At 42.1% G+C, this 19,574-nt stretch overlaps 1 long non-coding RNA gene across 2 annotated transcripts in view; it reads left to right on the forward strand.

The window, feature by feature from the left end:
- LOC138854372 (uncharacterized) overlaps positions 1 to 19,574 on the forward strand; it is a 704,854-nt gene that overhangs the window by 183,656 nt on the left and 501,624 nt on the right. Inside the window, exons 2-3 of one of the 2 annotated variants that reach the window (XR_011393559.1) lie at positions 5,252 to 5,435; positions 8,479 to 8,550. This is a non-coding gene — a long non-coding RNA (uncharacterized lncRNA). The remainder of the gene's footprint in view (positions 1 to 5,251; positions 5,436 to 8,478; positions 8,551 to 19,574) is intronic. The other variant, XR_011393560.1, reaches the window with a different exon arrangement.

Here is a 19,574-nt window from a genome sequence, read left to right on the forward strand (position 1 = left end):
ACCTTTTCGGCACGACATTATATATATATATATATATATATATATATATATATATAATATATATATATATATATATATATATAATATATATATATAATATAATGTCGTGCCTAATAGGCAGAACTTGCTATCTTGGCTTAAATAGCAACGTTCATCTTGCCATATAGGACAAGTGAAAATTTTTGTATGCAATAATTTCGCCAAAATCATTCTGAACCTAACGAAAAAATATATTTTACTGTGTTTGTTTAGTATTAAATTATTGTAAACAAATCTAAAATGTATTTAGTTGGGTTAGGCTAAAATAAATTGTTCTTGTTATAATAAGGTTAGGTAAGTTTTCTAAGTTCCTTTTGGTGCAAAATTATAATTTTTTGCATCAACATTAATGAAAAAAATATATCTTTAAACGTATAAGAGAAAATTTTAGAAAGGACTTAATTTTAAATGAGTTCTTGCTAATTGACTAGTTTTACATATTCGGCACGACATATATATATATATATATATATATATATATATATATATATATATATATATATATATATATATATATATAAAATCACTGAGATTTCAAGTCTCGTAATATATATCCAGGATGGACAAAGGATACGTCATCAGTCTTCAGTTTGCTGCAGGAAGATATTCAGAAAACAATCCTGCCTAACTCAAGATGTTTCGACAATTGTCTCAGCAAATAATTAATTTCTCTGAGGTTCGCACATCAGTAAAATAACACACAAGACTTTTTAAAGAACTTTTTAAGACTTTAAAGAATGTTCATTGATGCTGGTTATTTAATTTTTATCCAATTAATATATTTTTCCTTTATCGGACCATATCTTATCAGCCGATTATCAACTGGGCGTTATATGACCCTTACGGCTTTAAGTGTATTGATAATATAAGTCTGAAGTTAATGCAAGGAGATATGCACCGAGAAGTGTATGTTGCTTAGTGAATAAACGCTGAGAGTTTAGTTTATTCACAGCTTTAGAGATTAAAGCTGATTTGACTGGATGTGAAAAGTGACATGCAGCCTTAATAACCCCTCGTCTTTAAACCCAGCTAACGAAGCAACTCACTGCTTCAAACAGCATCTCGGGAATGGTTGGAAAGCAACACTTGGCCTTGGCAACCATGGAATACAGTTGTGGTTGAATAGGGTATGTGTTACTACAGTGGTTGTGGAGGGTGTGTTACTACAGTGGTTGTGGAGGGTGTGTGTTACTACATTGGTTGTGGAGGGTGTGTTACTACATTGGTTGTGGAGGGTGTGTTACTACATTGGTTGTGGAGGGTGTGTGTTACTACATTGGTTGTGGAGGGTGTGTGTTACTACATTGGTTGTGGAGGGTGTGTGTTACTACATTGGTTGTGGAGGGTGTGTGTTACTACATTGGTTGTGGAGGGTGTGTGTTACTACATTGGTTGTGGAGGGTGTGTGTTACTACATTGGTTGTGGAGGGTGTGTTACTACATTGGTTGTGGAGGGTGTGTGTTACTACATTGGTTGTGGAGGGTGTGTGTTACTACAGTGGTTGTGGAGGGTGTGTGTTACTACAGTGGTTGTGGAGGGTGTGTATTACTACATTGGTTGTGGAGGGTGTGTGTTACTACATTGGTTGTGGAGGGTGTGTGTTACTACATTGGTTGTGGAGGGTGTGTGTTACTACATTGGTTGTGGAGGGTGTGTGTTACTACATTGGTTGTGGAGGGTGTGTGTTACTACATTGGTTGTGGAGGGTGTGTTACTACATTGGTTGTGGAGGGTGTGTGTTACTACATTGGTTGTGGAGGGTGTGTGTTACTACATTGGTTGTGGAGGGTGTGTTACTACATTGGTTGTGGAGGGTGTGTTACTACATTGGTTGTGGAGGGTGTGTTACTACATTGGTTGTGGAGGGTGTGTGTTACTACATTGGTTGTGGAGGGTGTGTGTTACTACATTGGTTGTGGAGGGTGTGTTACTACAGTGGTTGTGGAGGGTGTGTGTTACTACAGTGGTTGTGGAGGGTGTGTGTTACTACATTGGTTGTGGAGGGTGTGTGTTACTACAGTGGTTGTGGAGGGTGTGTGTTACTACAGTGGTTGTGGAGGGTGTGTTACTACAGTGGTTGTGGAGGGTGTGTTACTACAGTGGTTGTGGAGGGTGTGTTACTACAGTGGTTGTGGAGGGTGCGTTACTACAGTGGCTGTGGAGGGTGCGTTACTACAGTGGTTGTGGAGGGTGCGTTACTACAGTGGTTGTGGAGGGTGCGTTACTACAGTGGTTGTGGAGGGTGCGTTACTACAGTGGCTGTGGAGGGTGTGTTACTACAGTGGTTGTGGAGGGTGCGTTACTACAGTGATTGTGGAGGGTGTGTTACTACAGTGGCTGTGGAGGGTGTGTTTCTACAGTGGCTGTGGAGGGTGCGTTACTACAGTGGTTGTGGAGGGTGTGTTACTACAGTGGTTGTGGAGGGTGTGTTACTACAGTGGTTGTGGAGGGTGTGTTACTACAGTGGTTGTGGAGGGTGTGTTACTACAGTGGTTGTGGAGGGTGTGTTACTACAGTGGTTGTGGAGGGTGTGTTACTACAGTGGTTGTGGAGGGTGTGTTACTACAGTGGTTGTGGAGGGTGTGTTACTACAGTGGTTGTGGAGGGTGTGTTACTACAGTGGTTGTGGAGGGTGCGTTACTACAGTGGTTGTGGAGGGTGCGTTACTACAGTGGTTGTGGAGGGTGCGTTACTACAGTGGTTGTGGAGGGTGCGTTACTACAGTGGTTGTGGAGGGTGCGTTACTACAGTGGTTGTGGAGGGTGTGTTACTACAGTGGTTGTGGAGGGTGTGTTACTACAGTGGTTGTGGAGGGTGTGTTACTACAGTGGTTGTGGAGGGTGTGTTACTACAGTGGTTGTGGAGGGTGTGTTACTACAGTGGTTGTGGAGGGTGTGTTACTACAGTGGTTGTGGAGGGTGTGTTACTACAGTGGTTGTGGAGGGTGTGTTACTACAGTGGTTGTGGAGGGTGTGTTACTACAGTGGTTGTGGAGGGTGTGTTACTACAGTGGTTGTGGAGGGTGTGTTACTACAGTGGTTGTGGAGTGTTAATAAAGTTGCAATTATTGTGTATAAAAAGTGTTACCACTGCTATTTGAAAAAAAAAAGTAACTACAGTAGGATTTTTTCTTACCTAATGGGATGATGGTAATTGCAATAGCTAACTTTAAAATGCCACAAATTATTATTATTATTATTATTATTATTATTATTATTATTATTATTATTATCGAGTCCTGGGCTGGCGACTGGTAGTGTAATTACTTCGTTGCTACCAGGAAACATTCGACTTTGTAACTAGATGTATTAAGGTCGCTGTGAAAGCTTCGGAAAGTATAACTGTACCGCATGAGCCCAGTCCTCTGTACATCATTACTCGCACGAAAGGAATACTACAGTGTGTGGCATAAGTTATAATGCAGTTAAATATTATTATCTTTGAAGATCTGAAGCGAATGCGAAGAGGCATTTGTAATTTATCTTTGGAAAAATAATCTTTAAATTTCTTGAACCTCGAGACGTCAGTCTTTAATATCTGATTCATCTCATGATATGGAAGATTTTTGTTTTTTTTTTTTGGGGGGGGAGGGGGTAATTTAGGCTGTACAGGTAGATATTTTGTTGGATTTTGTGCAGTAACTGAAAAAATGCCTCTTCTGGTCGGCTTTAAACTTAAAAATGCCGATAGGTTCTCCTCAAAGGAAGCTTCTTCCTGAATTTAAGTTATGCACGTTTAATGTACCATATTTATTATATAACTTGGTTTACGTAGAATTACTGGAGGATGTCTCTTATGGTCAAAAAAAAAAAGTGTCAAGGTGAATTTCCATAATACAGTTTAATGTTTAGATAATATCTGTGGTGCCCTCAAGGTTATCGTCTCCCTCAAGGGCGGTTCCTTGATGCTGGTGAGAGGCTCTTGATCCAGGGAATTGGATCCGTGCTCGAGTTCCCTGAATTAAGCCTGAATACCTTCTATGATGCTGGTGAGAGGCTCTTGATCCATGGAATTGGATCCGTGCTCGAGTTCCCTGAATTAAGCCTGAATACCTTCCATGATGCTGGTGAGAGGCTCTTGATCCAGGGAATTGGATCCGTGCTCGAGTTCCCTGAATTAAGCCTGAATACCTTCCATGATGCTGGTGAGAGGCTCTTGATCCAGGGAATTGGATCCGTGCTCGAGTTCCCTGAATTAAGCCTGAATACCTTCCACCCCCCCCTCCTACAAGCACTATATTACCCCAACGGGTTTAGCACTCCCCTATTATGATAATAATCAAGACTATTGTAAGAAAATTGAGTGTTACGTACCCATAATTTAATTAGAAATTACTCACAAATAATACTTAAAAATAAATTGGTAAATCTTGTCGAAAAGTTTGGATTAATTTTGGTCTGTATTGGCCAATTTTATATGGATTAAACTGGGAAAATTTCAATATGGTTTTTATGATTATTTATGAGCGCCTCGTTCAATTGGCTTCGCCTTTCAAAGTTGATAACTCGATAATGCAAATTCCGAGCTGCTTCAAACTTAATATGATGGTGTTTTGTAGGCTGTGGGTCTCTCTGGGATCGGGAGATAATGTCTTTTCAGTTTGGTTTCAAAGCTGGTGTTTCTTAGTGGAATATTTGGGTTTTGGGCTGTGTATATCATTTGCCATTTTTATTGAGGAAAATATAATATTAGTTTCCATGTGATAGCTTGTGGGTACCTCTTCTAATTTGCTTCAAAATCCTCAACACTAATATTTAACTGCACTGGAAACGTTTGAACGCGCACTGCACTATTCCTTTCGCGTGCATTGACGTGCAGGGGGCTGAGGCTATGCAATATGAGGAGTACATAAGACTAATTTTAGGATCTGACAGTTTCTTTTGATTGAAATTACCGCATATCACATAAAAATATTACTGGATACAGAAAAATGATCTTACTTGCGAGAATATTTCCCGAATTCTTTGCTTGTGTCTACTGTTTTATAAGGTTCTATAGGTTTAAAGAATTTCTAAGCTTTTAACAAAGGATAATTCAATAGTCACCGTCTAAAATACATCCATTCATTTGTAATAATAATAGTAACATTTTATTTCTACAAGTACATGTACAAGGTATACAAGCCTACCTGACCAAAATGATATACCTCTATATAAAAAACCGCTTATAATGCGGAGAATTTCGGGCAAATTAGGTTAATTTTGTCCCCAGGATGTGACCCACGACCGTAAGGATAGATGGAACTGTAAAACATCAGAGGCGCGAACCACCGATCTCCGACGAAGAAGTTGGAACAGTCTTGACCCAGCCATTGCTAACGGAGTAGATGAACATGGATCCAGCGAGAAACCACTCCACTATGCGTTCTCTGGAAATTGGATAATTTTCTTCATTGGTAATTACAAAAATAATTCTTCACCGGACGAACTCATTGTTGATTTGACCGCTTTGTTATGTTCTTTATATATGCCCATATTGTGAAAATAAATGGTATAAAATACCGACACAATGGAAACATAAACATTTATGCAGTTTAATGTGATCCTTTATTGACTACGTTTCGCCCACACAGTGGGCTTTTTCAAGTCACAAACAGATCTACCTGGGTTGGAAGGTACGGGAGTATTAATAGTCAGGTTCAGAATGTTGAGGTCAGGTGGAGAATGCTGCATCTGATGATCTACCGGGTGGGGTTATAGAGTCTTGGGTAGCTTGGCAGGGGTATTGGACAAGTTGTGAGTAGACCTTCTGCCGTGTTCTATGTTCTTATGTGGGATAGCGATGAAGAAGTTTCTTGGCAAGTGGTTCAGCTATGTTATAGAAGCCATTGTTCTGGTTGAAATTGTTGGCTATAGAGATAAGCGATGATTCCAGGATTCTTCGGTACTGAGTGTTGTCTTCTGTGGCGATAAGTCTTGAGTTTCTGTAGTTAATTAAATGGTTGTGTGAATTGCGATGTTGTACACAGGCATTTCTTGTATCGTCAGACCTGCTTGCGTATTGGTATTCTCTAAATACGTGTTTGGAGGTCTCTTGATGTTTCGCCCACGTATATGATGTTGCAATCATTACAAGGGATTATGTATACCCCTGCAGAGGATGGAAGCTTGTCCTGTCTACTACTGGTGATGTCCTTGATGGTCGTGGTTGTGGAGGTAGATAATTGGAATGATGTATTGGAAAAGATGCTGGAAATATGTTTGGCAATGGAGTTGGTGGGGAGGACTATGTATCTCTTCTCGGCAGTGTCTTCTCTGGGTGTGGTAAATTAGACACATGTGCAACTCTTGGGTATCTTTATTAAGGAAACGTTTTCGCCACACAGTGGCTTCATCAGTCCATACACATTAGAAGCTTGAAGAATAGGAGGAGAATGAGGTAATCAGTCCCTCAACCTTGAATCGATGTGGTCAGTCCATCAATCTTGAGTAGAATACGGCATATGAGCGGAGAAGGAGCTTATAAACCGTAGGTAGGAGAGGTGCAGCAGTCATAGGTGGTGTCACATTTGCTCAATGTGGAAGTAGGTCGTGCCCAAGGGTTAGGCAAGCGAAGAATTCCCAAGTATTAATAAAGATACCCAAGAGTTGCACATGTCTAATTTATCAACGTGTCGGTTCTGTGAACCTTTCATCTACAATTCTCTGGGTGTGTTGAAGATGTTTAATGCCCGCCGTCTGCAGTCTCTGATGAAGTGACGAGGTTAGTGGAGTTTAGAAAATATTTGTTCAATTATAGTGCATTCTTCCTCAGGGAACTCATTGCTGCAGATTCTGAAGAAGTCGACAACACTCTTCCTTTCCTTGATGTTCTTCTCTGCAAAACTGACCATGAACTTCGTTTTAGTCTATCGAAAACCAGCCAACCAAAACGATCTTCTCCACTTCTACTCTCACCACGACACCAAAACTAAACGTGGTGTAATTATAGGCTTCTTCCTGGGCGCACTCAGAATCTGCAGCAATGAGTTCCTCGAGGAAGAATGCACTATAATTGAACAAGTATTTTCTAAACTCCACTATCCTCGTCACTTCATCAGAGACTGCAGACGGCGGGCATTAAACATCTTCAACACACCCAGAGAAGACACTGCCGAGAAGAGATACATAGTCCTCCCCACCAACTCCATTGCCAAACATGTTAAAAGCATCTTTTCCAATACATCATTCCAAGTATCTACCTCCACAACCACGACCATCAAGGACATCAACAGTAGTAGACAGGACAAGCTTCCATCCTCTGCAGGGGTATACATAATCCCTTATAATGACTGCAACAAATTATACGTGGGCGAAACATCAAGAGACCTCCAAACACGTATTTCAGAACACCAATACGCAAGCAGAACTGACGATACAAGGAATGCCTGTGTACAACATCGCAATTCACACAACCATTTAATTAACTACAGAAACTCAAGACTTATCGCCACAGAAGACAACACTCAATACCGAAGAATCCTGGAATCATCGCTTATCTCTATAACCAACAATTTCAACCAGAACAATGGCTTCTATAACATAGCTGAACCACTTGCCAAGAAACTTCTTCATCACTATCCCACATAAGAACATAGAACATGGCAGAAGGTCTACTCACAACTTGTCCAATAACCCTGCCAAGCTACCCAAGACTCTATAACCCCACCCGGTAGATCATCAGATGCAGCATTCTTCATCTGACCTCAACATTCTGAACCTGACTATAAATACTCCCGTACCTTCCACCCCAGGTAGATCTGTTTGCGACTTGAAAAAGCCCACTGTGTGGGCGAAACGTAGTCAATAAAGGATCACATTAAACTGCATAAGTGTTTGTTTCCATGCCCATATTGTGGGCAATAGTCGCCCCATATACATCCTGTGGGCCATAGTTATTCAATATAAATCCTGTGGGCAGTAGTCAACCTATACATATTATTCTCTGGGCACATCCATCCTATGGATATACCCATCCTCTGGTCGGTAGTTACCCCATATATATCCATCTTGTCGGCGGTAGTCAAAACATCACTCTCAAAATAGGTCCAGGAACTGCGTCCCACCATCCTGTAAACTAAGCAAATTTCTGTTTTAATTGTTGACATGACCGAAGCTGTTTGAACGGCAGCCGGGTGTCACGAACGTAAACAAATAATGAACAGTAATTCTTGTTGTTTCACGTTCGTTTATAGTTAACGTATTTGTTAGTGGTTAAATACACGTATTTGTGGGTTTATGCAAGTTACTCTTGAATTACCTGAACTATAAGCTGGTCACTACCTGAGTGTTATGTAGGTAGCCCTAATTAAGTGTTGGTTACCCGGCTGCTGTGGTTATTTTACACTGACAAATTTTATTTGTCTTAGACACTCACTGATGCGAATCTTGAAATATACTGTGAAAAGCCACTTTTAATAAATAATTATTAAAATATTTTAGTATTTATTACTGTTTCAGGGCGTTGCTGTGAGTGCTGGAGGCCACAGCAAGGCAGACAACACCCAGGATCCCCTCATCCAACAAAGCAAGGTGAGCAACATAGAATCTGCCTGAGTTACATGATTTACACCTAACTACATGCTTTTCTACAGGCCGTTTTAACCTGTCAAAGGATAAATTACAAAGTTACTAAAGTACATAGAGAAGAAAGCATTAATTAAACTCATTTCTTTTGCACTGCAGGTATGTGCCATTTGACTGCTCATCGAGGGACTTAATGATTCAAGTGTATTTCAGGTAAGTTCATGTTATATTTTTTTTGTCAGGCGGACTGGTCCTGGACCAGGCCCGGGGACGTTGACCCCTGGAACACCCTCCAGTAGGCTGCCTTTAATTTGGGACCCCTCTTTTGTAGTCATATGAGTGATGGAGGGAAGAAATGCCCATTTTACAAAATTCTAGAATGCCTTATCGGAACGAATTTTTCGCATGAGGGTAAAAAGAATACTTGAACCTGTGGGAAAATTTAAATTTGTGATCCCGGTATAAAACTGAACACCTGGTGTGGGAGATACAGACTTCAGTTTCGTCCAAATTCTCCACACAATCTCCTCCAGATGCAACTTCACAGAACTGGCCCATGCATCCTTAAGATTTGGATACTTTGTAGTTAAATCACGGAACGGATAGGGCTTGAACTCATGGCAAGTGATTGCTAAAAACTCGCAAGTCACTGCACTAATCACTAGGCTAGCTGGCTCTAATAAGCTTCATCCAGCTAGGTAGATTTCTATACACCGTTCCGTGATTTGCAATCGTCTTATTACGATTTCGTGATTCGTATTTTGTAGTTGTTTACACACGGTCTAAGGCAGAGCCGGACTTGAGTACAAGCTAAAGGTTCGTCTACCTTTTATCAGCTTGTGCACCCCCGATAAAGCACTGTATTAACATCCAAAACATGAAGAATTGAAGATTGAGACACTTATACAGCATATGGGAATCTTTATTCAGGAAACATTTCGCCACACAGTGGCTTCATCAGTCCAATACAAAGAGGAAGGCGTAAGGAGAGGAGGAGTATTAGGTAATCAGTCCCTCAGCCTGGAGTCGATGTGTTCAGTCCATCCAAAACATGTTGAATTCGCATTTTATTTTAGATTTGTAGAACCAAAGTACTCTAGTAATAAGGGAAAAATGCATTTACTCAAAAGAGCACAAAAATAAATTTTCCATTTGGCTGAAGTTAACAAAAGTGAATTGCTTAGTCTTGGCAAACAAAAATAACGGTTCAGCGAGATTCCAATTTTGCATTTTACTCGTGAACAATTTCAAACAGCGAGTTGCGGCTTTGTGGAACAACCAGAAGCTGACATGTTGGGAACATGAGTTTGACTGATTATCTACAGTCCTTGACTCATAATAAAGTCCATAATTTATCGACATGTAATTTTGCTTAAGAATAGTTTCAAAGTACTATTGTATCCCAGGAACCGTTCATGCAGCCCCTTCTGAGTCACTGTATATCCCCAAGGGGAGCAAACACCAGGGGTTGAAAAACACTGGCTTACTGAAATGTGTCTTTCCCTCCCTATACCATACTTTTAAATATTTCGACACCAGAATTTTTGAGACCTCGTAAATTTGATATAAGGTTAGGGCTGGAGGAGGTCGAAATTCAGTCCTAATCGAAGAGCAGTTACTAAATGTCGAATCATCAGTCAGTGAACCGGAAACTTTTAATGATAAATCAGGTGAAATCAGTAGCCGCAGCCTCAAGATATCTTTACTTGTTCCTACATTTGTTTTTGTTTTTTGTAGTTCATGTTGTGGGAATGCTTGCCTCTCGACCATTCACCTGTGCTTGACCCCGCGCTCTCTACATCTGCTTAAAAAAACCATACCCCCGGCCGGGATTGAACCCGCGGTCATAGAGTCTCAAAACTCCAGCCCGTCGCGCTAGCCACTAGACCAGCTAGCCACAATAAGATTCATCCAACTAGGTATATTTCTACACCATAGGAAAGTTAGCACAGGCACCTCTGTGACCACAAATGCAAGTTTTTACAGACGAATCTCCAGCTAGCGTGGCCGTGACGAACTCTAGCTCAAGTCCCTTCACTGCCGTCAACATGACTTAAGAAATCGTAATGACACGATTGCAAATAAACCATACCCCCGGCCGGGATTGAACCCGCGGTCATAGAGTCTCAAAACTCCAGCCCGTCGCGCTAGCCACTAGGCCAGCTAGCCACAATAAGATTCATCCAACTAGGTATATTTCTACACCATAGGAAAGTTAGCACAGGCACCTCTGTGACCACAAATGCAAGTTTTTACAGACGAATCTCCAGCTAGCGTGGCCGTGACGAACTCTAGCTCAAGTCCCTTCACTGCCGTCAACATGACTTAAGAAATCGTAATGAGACTCTATGACCGCGGGTTCAATCCCGGCCGGGGGTATGGTTTATTTGCAATCGTGTCATTACGATTTCTTAAGTCAAGTTACATCTGCTTAACTCCACGCTGTATACATGTGTTTGGTTCCACGTTGTATACTTGTGCCTGACTCCACGCTATTTATCTGTGATTGACTCCTCACTGTTTGCCTGCACTTGACTGTCCACTGCTTATCTAGTATCAACTCGCCGCGTTTTGCCTGTGCCTTATTCACTGTTGTTTACCTCTGACTCTCCACTTTTACCGTGTCACGCACAGTGGCATCTTAAAATTAGTGACCACTGAACCATTTGTAGTGGCTAGGGAGAAGGGTTAATAAATAAATTTAGACACAGTTACACATAAGTACAATTATCATATATAATACAAAATTACATAGGATAACCTAAAAAAGAAAGTCCGACAAAGCGACTTATTTCGAAGGCTGACGGGGCTATGGTACGGGTGACCGTACTCGCTACTGTGCCAGGATTCAGGACGCACCTACCTCATTGAGTATCTATGGATGGGGAGGTCTTCCCGGCTAGATATACTGACACACGGACCGTGTTTTTCTACGGCACCATCCCTCAAAGGAAGAAGGTCCTCGGTAGGTTATGGGTCGACGGCTTGCACGAGGTGTTCTCATTTGACCTGTGTTTAGAGGTGAACGTGTACTCTCGTATTGATAGTGTAGTGACTCAACACGAGGTGATCTGTGATGAGAAGGTCTGAACTGCCTTCAAAGTTATGAACATTGAACAGGAGCGGCACTCAGTTGCCATGTTAGCAAAGTGGGCACTACACACACACACACACACACACACACACACACACACACACACACACACACACACACACACACACACACACACACACACACACACACACTTTCTTTGGCTAGAGGGGATAGATAATGTGGGTTCGCCATTCTTCCGTTACCAGAGCACTTTGTTAAAATACTTGGGGCCCTTTTCCAGTAATATACATATGCCTCTTTTAATTATTTTTTTATTTTCTTTTGTTTCATCTTTATTGTAATTCATTTTATTATTTACCTCTTGTTTCCTTCCCTCTATATCTTCACTTCCTCTCTCACCTTATTCTCCCTTTTTCCCCTCCCTCTCCTCTCCCTCATAGTCTCTCTGCCCTCTCCTTCCTCTCACTCCCTTTTCTCATCCTCATCCTCTCCCTCCTGTCCTTCCTCTCCCTTCTTTTCCTCTGTCGCACTTCCATCCTCTCCTTTTTCTCCTATATTCTATCCCTCTTCCTTCTCTCATCTTCCTTTTCATTTGCCTCCTCTGCATCTGTTAATATGAATTATCTCCCTAAAACCACCTTAAAAGTCGTAATTAATCACCTTAAAGAGAACCTTAAGTCTATATCTAATGTAATAATTATTTTATTTATTATTTTTTTATTAGGAATTACTAACCTTACCCTATCAGCTCTTTTTTTTGTCTGTCTGTCTCTCTCTCTCTCTCTATCTCTCTATCTCTCTATCTCTCTCTCTATCTCTCTATCTCTCTCTCTCTATCTCTATCTCTCTATCTCTCTATCTCTCTATCTCTCTATCTCTCTATCTCTCTATCTCTCTCTCTCTCTCTCTCTCTCTCTCTCTCTCTCTCTCTCTCTATCTCTCTATCTCTCTATCTCTCTATCTCTCTATCTCTCTCTATCTCTCTATCTCTCTATCTCTCTATCTCTCTCTCTATCTCTCTATCTCTCTATCTCTCTCTCTATCTCTCTATCTCTCTCTCTCTCTATCTCTCTCTCTCTCTCTCTCTCTCTCTCTCTATCTCTCTCTATCTCTCTATCTCTCTATCTCTCTATCTCTCTCTCTATCTCTCTATCTCTCTATCTCTCTATCTCTCTCTCTATCTCTCTATCTCTCTCTCTAGCTCTCTATCTCTCTATCTCTCTATCTCTCTATATCTCTCTCTCTCTCTCTCTCTCTCTCTCTCTCTCCCCTTGCCTCCCCCCCCTCACTCTCCCTATAATTCATTGGGGCCACTTGAAGACGTCTCAATTTGCATATATATTAGATAAGTGAAAGGATAATGCATGAGCCAACGGTAACAACCTGACGTATCAGTCATGAAATTTGGACTTAGGAAGGAAAAATAAAATAAAACAAAAAACACGGCTGGGGAAAGAGGATGTGAGAAGTGAAAATGGTGATAAATCTACGTGAGGAAGATGGAGGCCAAGAAGAGTGTCATTTCGCAATTTTTTTTTTATGTATACAGGGAAATTAGCGAGCTTGATAGGGTGGAAATGTATATTTTGTGTAGAGAAAAGCTCTGAGTATTTCGCTCGCATAATTTGGGCGAGACGAAGTCTTTAATCATATGGAAACTCTTCTGTCTCGCGCTAAGCAGACGGAGGATCGAATTTCCACGGTTCCTTACGTTGAATGACCCCCACATGGATTTAGAGCTTCGCGTGAACTGAAGCGGCAATCCACCACGTCCCGTTGCTCGATTGCTAGCGCACTCGACTCCACACGCTGAGGTCCGGGGGTCGATCCCAGTTACGGCTAGAAACATTTGGACGTGTCTTCTTAAGACACCTGCTGTCCAGTATTCACCCATCATTAAAATAGGTACCTGGGTGTTAGTCGACTGGTGTGGGTCGCATCCTGAAGGACAAAATTAACGTAATTTGCCCGAAATGCCCTGCAAAACAAGGGCTTTTAATACAGTAATATGTCACTGCTGTCTCCTAGGCCTGTATACCTTGTACATGTAGAAATAAATACTTTCACTATAAACTAATGATTGCCATAATTTTAGGAAAAAACTGAGCTGCCATGAGCAAATGTTCTTATAGTATCACTTATACTATAAGAAAATGTACTTATAATCCCATAATTCGAAAGCAAAAATGAACCGAAAATGAAAAAGCAAAACCTTCATTCCATACCTCAGCTGGCCACGATCGAAGCTAGATATTAATCCACGCTCAAAGTTTAATTAAAAACTATCAATTAGTCTGTGATGAAAGGAGGCGCGCGGAGCCTGGCCTAGTGAAATAAATACTGGTGTGTGTGTGTGTGTGTGTGTGTGTGTGTCTGTCTGTGTCTGTGTCTGTGTGTGTACTCACCTATTTGTACTCACCTATTTGTGGTTGCAGGGGTCGAGTCCTAGCTCCTGGCCCCGCCTCTTCACCGGTTGCTACTAGGCCCTCTCTCTCCCCGCTCCATGAGCTTTATCAAACCTCGTCTTAAAACTGTGTATGGTTCCTGCCTCCACTACGTCATTTTCTAGGCTATTCCACTGCCTTACAACTCTATGACTGAAGAAATACTTCCTACTATCTCTCTGACTCATTTGTGTCATCAACTTCCAACTGTGGCCTCTTGTTTCTGTGTCCCCTCCCTGGAACATCCTGTCTTTGTCCACCTTGTCTATTCCACGCAGTATTTTATATGTCGTTATTATGTCTCCCCTGACCCTCCTGTCCTCCAGTGTCGTCAGGCCGATTTCCCTTAATCTTTGTTCATAGGACATTCCCCTTAGCTCTGGAACTAACCATGTCGCAAACCTTTGTACTTTCTCTAGTTTCTTGACGTGCTTTATCAAGTGCGGGTTCCAAACAGGTGTACTCACCTAGTTGTACTCACCTAGTTGAGGTTGCGGGGGTCGAGTCCGAGCTCCTGGCCCCGCCTCTTCACTGATCGCTACTAGGTCACTCTCCCTGAGCCGTGAGCTTTATCATACCTCTGCTTAAAGCTATGTATGGATCCTGCCTCCACTACATCACTTCCCAAACTATTCCACTTACTGACTACTCTGTGGCTGAAGAAATACTTCCTAACATCCCTGTGATTCATCTGTCTTCAGCTTCCAACTGTGTCCCCTTGTTACTGTGTCCAATCTCTGGAACATCCTGTCTTTGTCCACCTTGTCAATTCCTCTCAGTATTTTGTATGTCGTTATCATGTCCCCCCTATCTCTCCTGTCCTCCAGTGTCGTCAGGTTGATTTCCCTTAACCTCTCCTCGTAGGACATACCTCTTAGCTCTGGGACTAGTCTTGTTGCAAACCTTTGCACTTTTTCTAGTTTCTTTACGTGCTTGGCTAGGTGTGGGTTCCAAACTGGTGCCGCATACTCCAATATGGGCCTAACGTACACGGTGTACAGGGTCCTGAATGATTACTTATTAAGATGTCGGAATGCTGTTCTGAGGTTTGCTAGGCGCCCATATGCTGCAGCAGTAATTTGGTTGATGTGCGCTTCAGGAGATGTGCCTGGTGTTATACTCACCCCAAGATCTTTTTCCTTGAGTGAGGTTTGTAGTCTCTGGCCCCCTAGACTGTACTCCGTCTGCGGTCTTCTTTGCCCTTCCCCAATCTTCATGACTTTGCACTTGGTGGGATTGAACTCCAGGAGCCAATTGCTGGACCAGGTCTGCAGCCTGTCCAGATCCCTTTGTAGTTCTGCCTGGTCTTCGATCGAGTGAATTCTTCTCATCAACTTCACGTCATCTGCAAACAGGGACACCTCAGAGTCTATTCCTTCCGTCATGTCGTTCACAAATACCAGAAACAGCACTGGTCCTAGGACTGACCCCTGTGGGACCCCGCTGGTCACAGGTGCCCACTCTGACACCTCGCCACGTACCATGACTCGCTGCTGTCTTCCTGTCAAGTATTCCCTGATCCATTGTAGTGCCTTCCCTGTTATCCCTGCTTGGTCCTCCAGTTTTTGCACCAATCTCTTGTGTGGAACTGTGTCAAACGCCTTCTTGCAGTCCAAGAAAATGCAATCCACCCACCCCTCTCTCTCTTGTCTTACTGCTGTCACCATGTCATAGAACTCCAATAGGTTTGTGACACAGGATTTCCCGTCCCTGAAACCATGTTGGCTGCTGTTGATGAGATCGTTCCTTTCTAGGTGTTCCACCACTCTTCTCCTGATAATCTTCTCCATGATTTTGCATACTATACATGTCAGTGACACTGGTCTGTAGTTTAATGCTTCATGTCTGTCTCCTTTTTTTAAAGATTGGGACTACATTTGCTGTCTTCCATGCCTCAGGCAATCTCCCTGTTTCGATAGATGTATTGAATATTGTTGTTAGGGGTACACATAGCGCCTCTGCTCCCTCTCTCAATACCCATGGGGAGATGTTATCTGGCCCCATTGCCTTTGAGGTATCTAGCTCACTCAGAAGCCTCTTCACTTCTTCCTCGGTTGTGTGCACTGTGTCCAGCACATGGTGGTGTGCCCCACCTCTCCGTCTTTCTGGAGCCCCTTCTGTCTCCTCTGTGAACAACACTTTGAATCTCTTGTTGAGTTCCTCACATACTTCACGGTCATTTCTTGTTGTCTCTCCTCCTTCCTTCCTTAGCCTGATTACCTGGTCCTTGACTGTTGTTTTCCTCCTGATGTGGCTGTACAACAGTTTCGGGTCAGATTTGGCATTCGCGCGCGTGTGCGTGTGTGTGTGTGTGTGTGTGTGTGTGTGTGTGTGTGTGTGTGTGTGTGTGTGTGTGTGTGTGTGTGTGTGTGTGTGTGTGTGTGTGTCTGTGTCTGTGTCTGTGTGTGTGTGTGTGTGTGTGTCTGTGTGTGTGTGTGTCTGTGTGTGTGTCTGTGTGAATGTGCTCGCCTAGTTGTTTGCTTGGTGATTCATAGCTCCTGGCCCCACCTCTTCACTGGTCGCTACTAGGTTACTCTTCCTGCTCCATGAGCTTTATCATACCTCTTCTTAAAGCTATGTATGGCTCCTGTCTCCACTACATCACTTCCCAGACTATTCCATTTCCCGACAACTGTGACTAAAGAAATGCTTCCTAGCATCCCTGTAATTCATCTGAGTCTCTAACTTTCTCTATTTACGTACTTGGCTAGGTGTGGGTTCCAAACTAGTGCCGCATACTCCAATATGGGTCTAACGTACACGGTGTACAGGGTCCTGAACGATTCCTTATTAAGATGTCGGAATGCTGTTCTGAGGTTTGCTAGGCGCCCATATGCTGCAGCAGTTATTTGGTTGATGTGCGCTTCAGATGATGTGCCTGGTGTTATACTCGCCCCAAGATCCTTTTCCTTGAGTGTGGTTTGTAATCTATGGCCCCCTAGACTGTACTTCGTCTGTGGTCTTCTTTGCTCTTCCCCAATCTTTATGACTTTGCACTTGGTGGGGTTGAAATCCAGGAGCCAGTTACTGGACCAGGCCTGCAGCCTGTCCAGATCCTTTTTTAGTTCTGCCTTGTCCTCGTCCGATTGAATTCTTCTCATCAATTTCACGTCATCTGCAAACAGGAGCACTTCAGAGTCTTTTCCTTCCGTCATATCGTTCACAAAGACCAGAAACAGCACCGGTCCTAGGACTAACCCCTGTGGAACTCCACTCGTCACAGGCGCCCATTCTGACACTTCGCCACGTACCATGACTAGCTGTTGTCTTCCTGACGAGTACTCTGATCCACTGCAGTGCCTTCCCTGTTATCCCTGCCTGGTCCTCCAGCTTTTGCATGAATCTCGTGTGTGTGTGTGTGTGTGTGTGTGTGTGTGTGTGTGTGTGTGTGTGCGCCCGCGCGGGCGTCTGTGAGCGTATATATATAAATATATATATATATATACATTATATATATATATATATATATATATATATATATATATATATATTACATTTGTTGCGTGTAGTGGAAATTTACATGTACTCACCTGCTTAGCTCCGCTTGACTCTTAGTCTGGCGAGGCGCACCTCAAATATAGGACTGATGAGTAAGAAATGTGTGGAGCAGTTAGATATCTTTATTCCGAAACGTTTCGCCTACCCAGTTGGCTTACTCAGCAGAGATGTAAAGACGATGTAATGAGTCCATCATCCTCGAAGACGTAGTTTTCAGGTGGTCAGTCCCCTCAGCCTGGAGAAGAGCTCTGCTCCATATTCTGGAACATTGTGTCTTATCAACTTGTCTTATCAAAACGTTGAAGTAACGAGAATGGAAACTTAAACTATCAAAGCAAAGAATTGTGATACTGAAATATCAAAGAAAAGCCATTTGCTATTGAAATATAAGAACCTAGGATTTTTTTAATAGGAAAAACAAAACTTATGCTTTTTTTTAATATAAAGAAACTGGGATTTGTTAAATGTAAAAAAAAAAAAAAACTTTTGCCTTTTTTTTCAATAAAAACCTGGAGTCTTAAAATATCAAACTTGGATTGTTGAAATTGCATAGTATCTGTATAAAAATTACTATTGTAACATTGCAAAAATTGCCAATTCTGGATACACTCTCGCTGTATCGTGTATTTTTATCACCGACACCTTACATGGTGAGAAGCGGGCAACATTAAAGACTATTAACTCGAAAGAGACAAGTTCAACTCCAGATTCTGGCCAGATTGATGAACTTGACCGCAACAAAAATCAACCCGACCACTTCTGAAGCAATGTGCCGAGTTGAACTCCACCACAACTCTTGTTAATGTATTCTATTTGTTGACTATCACAGTAAAGGTCTCTCTCTCTCTCTCTCTCTCTCTCTCTCTCTCTCTCTCTCTCTCTCTCTCTCTCTCTCTCTCTCTCTCTCTCTCTTTCTCTCTTTCTCTCTTTCTCTCTTTCTCTTTCTCTTTCTTTCTCTTTCTTTCTTTCTCTTTCTTTCTCTTTCTTTCTCTTTCTTTCTCTCTTTCTCTCTTTCTCTCTTTCTCTCTCTCTTTCTCTCTCTCTCTCCCCTCTCCCTCTCTCTCTCTCTCTCTCTCTCGAACTTCTGATTTGGAGTTGCATGGCCTCGTTCTCTTTTCTCCCGTCTCAAATGGTCTGTTACTCTCAACTTCGTCTGTGACTGAATATCTTACACGTTGTGGTCAAGTGTTGTACAAACAATCTCCAGTATTAATAAATAAAAATTACTATAATGAAAAAAAAAATTTTACATAATATAACAAAGAATACTATTTTACACATTCATTTACCATTAATATCGTGTCGAACAAGTTTCTTAAGTTTTGACTAAAATTAATAAAGACGCTTGTGTCCATACATCTCCCACCTATTTCTTGACAGATAAATCTGCCAATTAAAATGGGTTAGTATAGTCCCTCTGGTGGTAATGTGTGGAACTGAGCAGTATAGAGTACCCCCCCCTCAACCCCTTGCGGCCGTTCGTAAAACCAGCAACAGTGATGTTACATTTATTTTATTCTAAGCTCGTATCTCACGCTAAAACACTGGCGTTCGTTCCTTCCTTACACAACTCTGTATTCGCATCACACGTCCTTGTCTAAGGCTCACTTTCACTGGAAGATGTTGCCCTTCTCTACCTAAGCTTCCGCATTCACAATTTGTTTTTTTTTTTCTTCTTTTTTCTTTTAGCGTTCGCATCTAAACTTCAACTTTTAGTGAAAATATTTAACAGGCGGAAAAGGTAAATAAAAATCGTAAAAGATTCAATTGCACTGAATGGGAGAGCGATTTAAGCCTCGATCACTGGTGAGGAAAAAACAGAAGCTGTGACGGGGGAAATAAACGGGGGGGGAATAAACGGAGAGGGAAAAATCAACAGTGAGGAGGGAAAACTAGTAGTGAGAGGGGGGAAATAACCAAAATAAAGAGAGGGGGGGAATCAACAGTGAGGGAAAACAGTCTGAGGAACCAACAGGGAAGGGAAACCATTATTAACGGAAAACCAACAGGGAGATAAATCAAGATTGAGAGGG

This window comes from Cherax quadricarinatus, chromosome 56 (genome assembly GCF_038502225.1).
Source record: "Cherax quadricarinatus isolate ZL_2023a chromosome 56, ASM3850222v1, whole genome shotgun sequence".
Lineage (NCBI taxonomy): Eukaryota > Metazoa > Arthropoda > Malacostraca > Decapoda > Parastacidae > Cherax > Cherax quadricarinatus.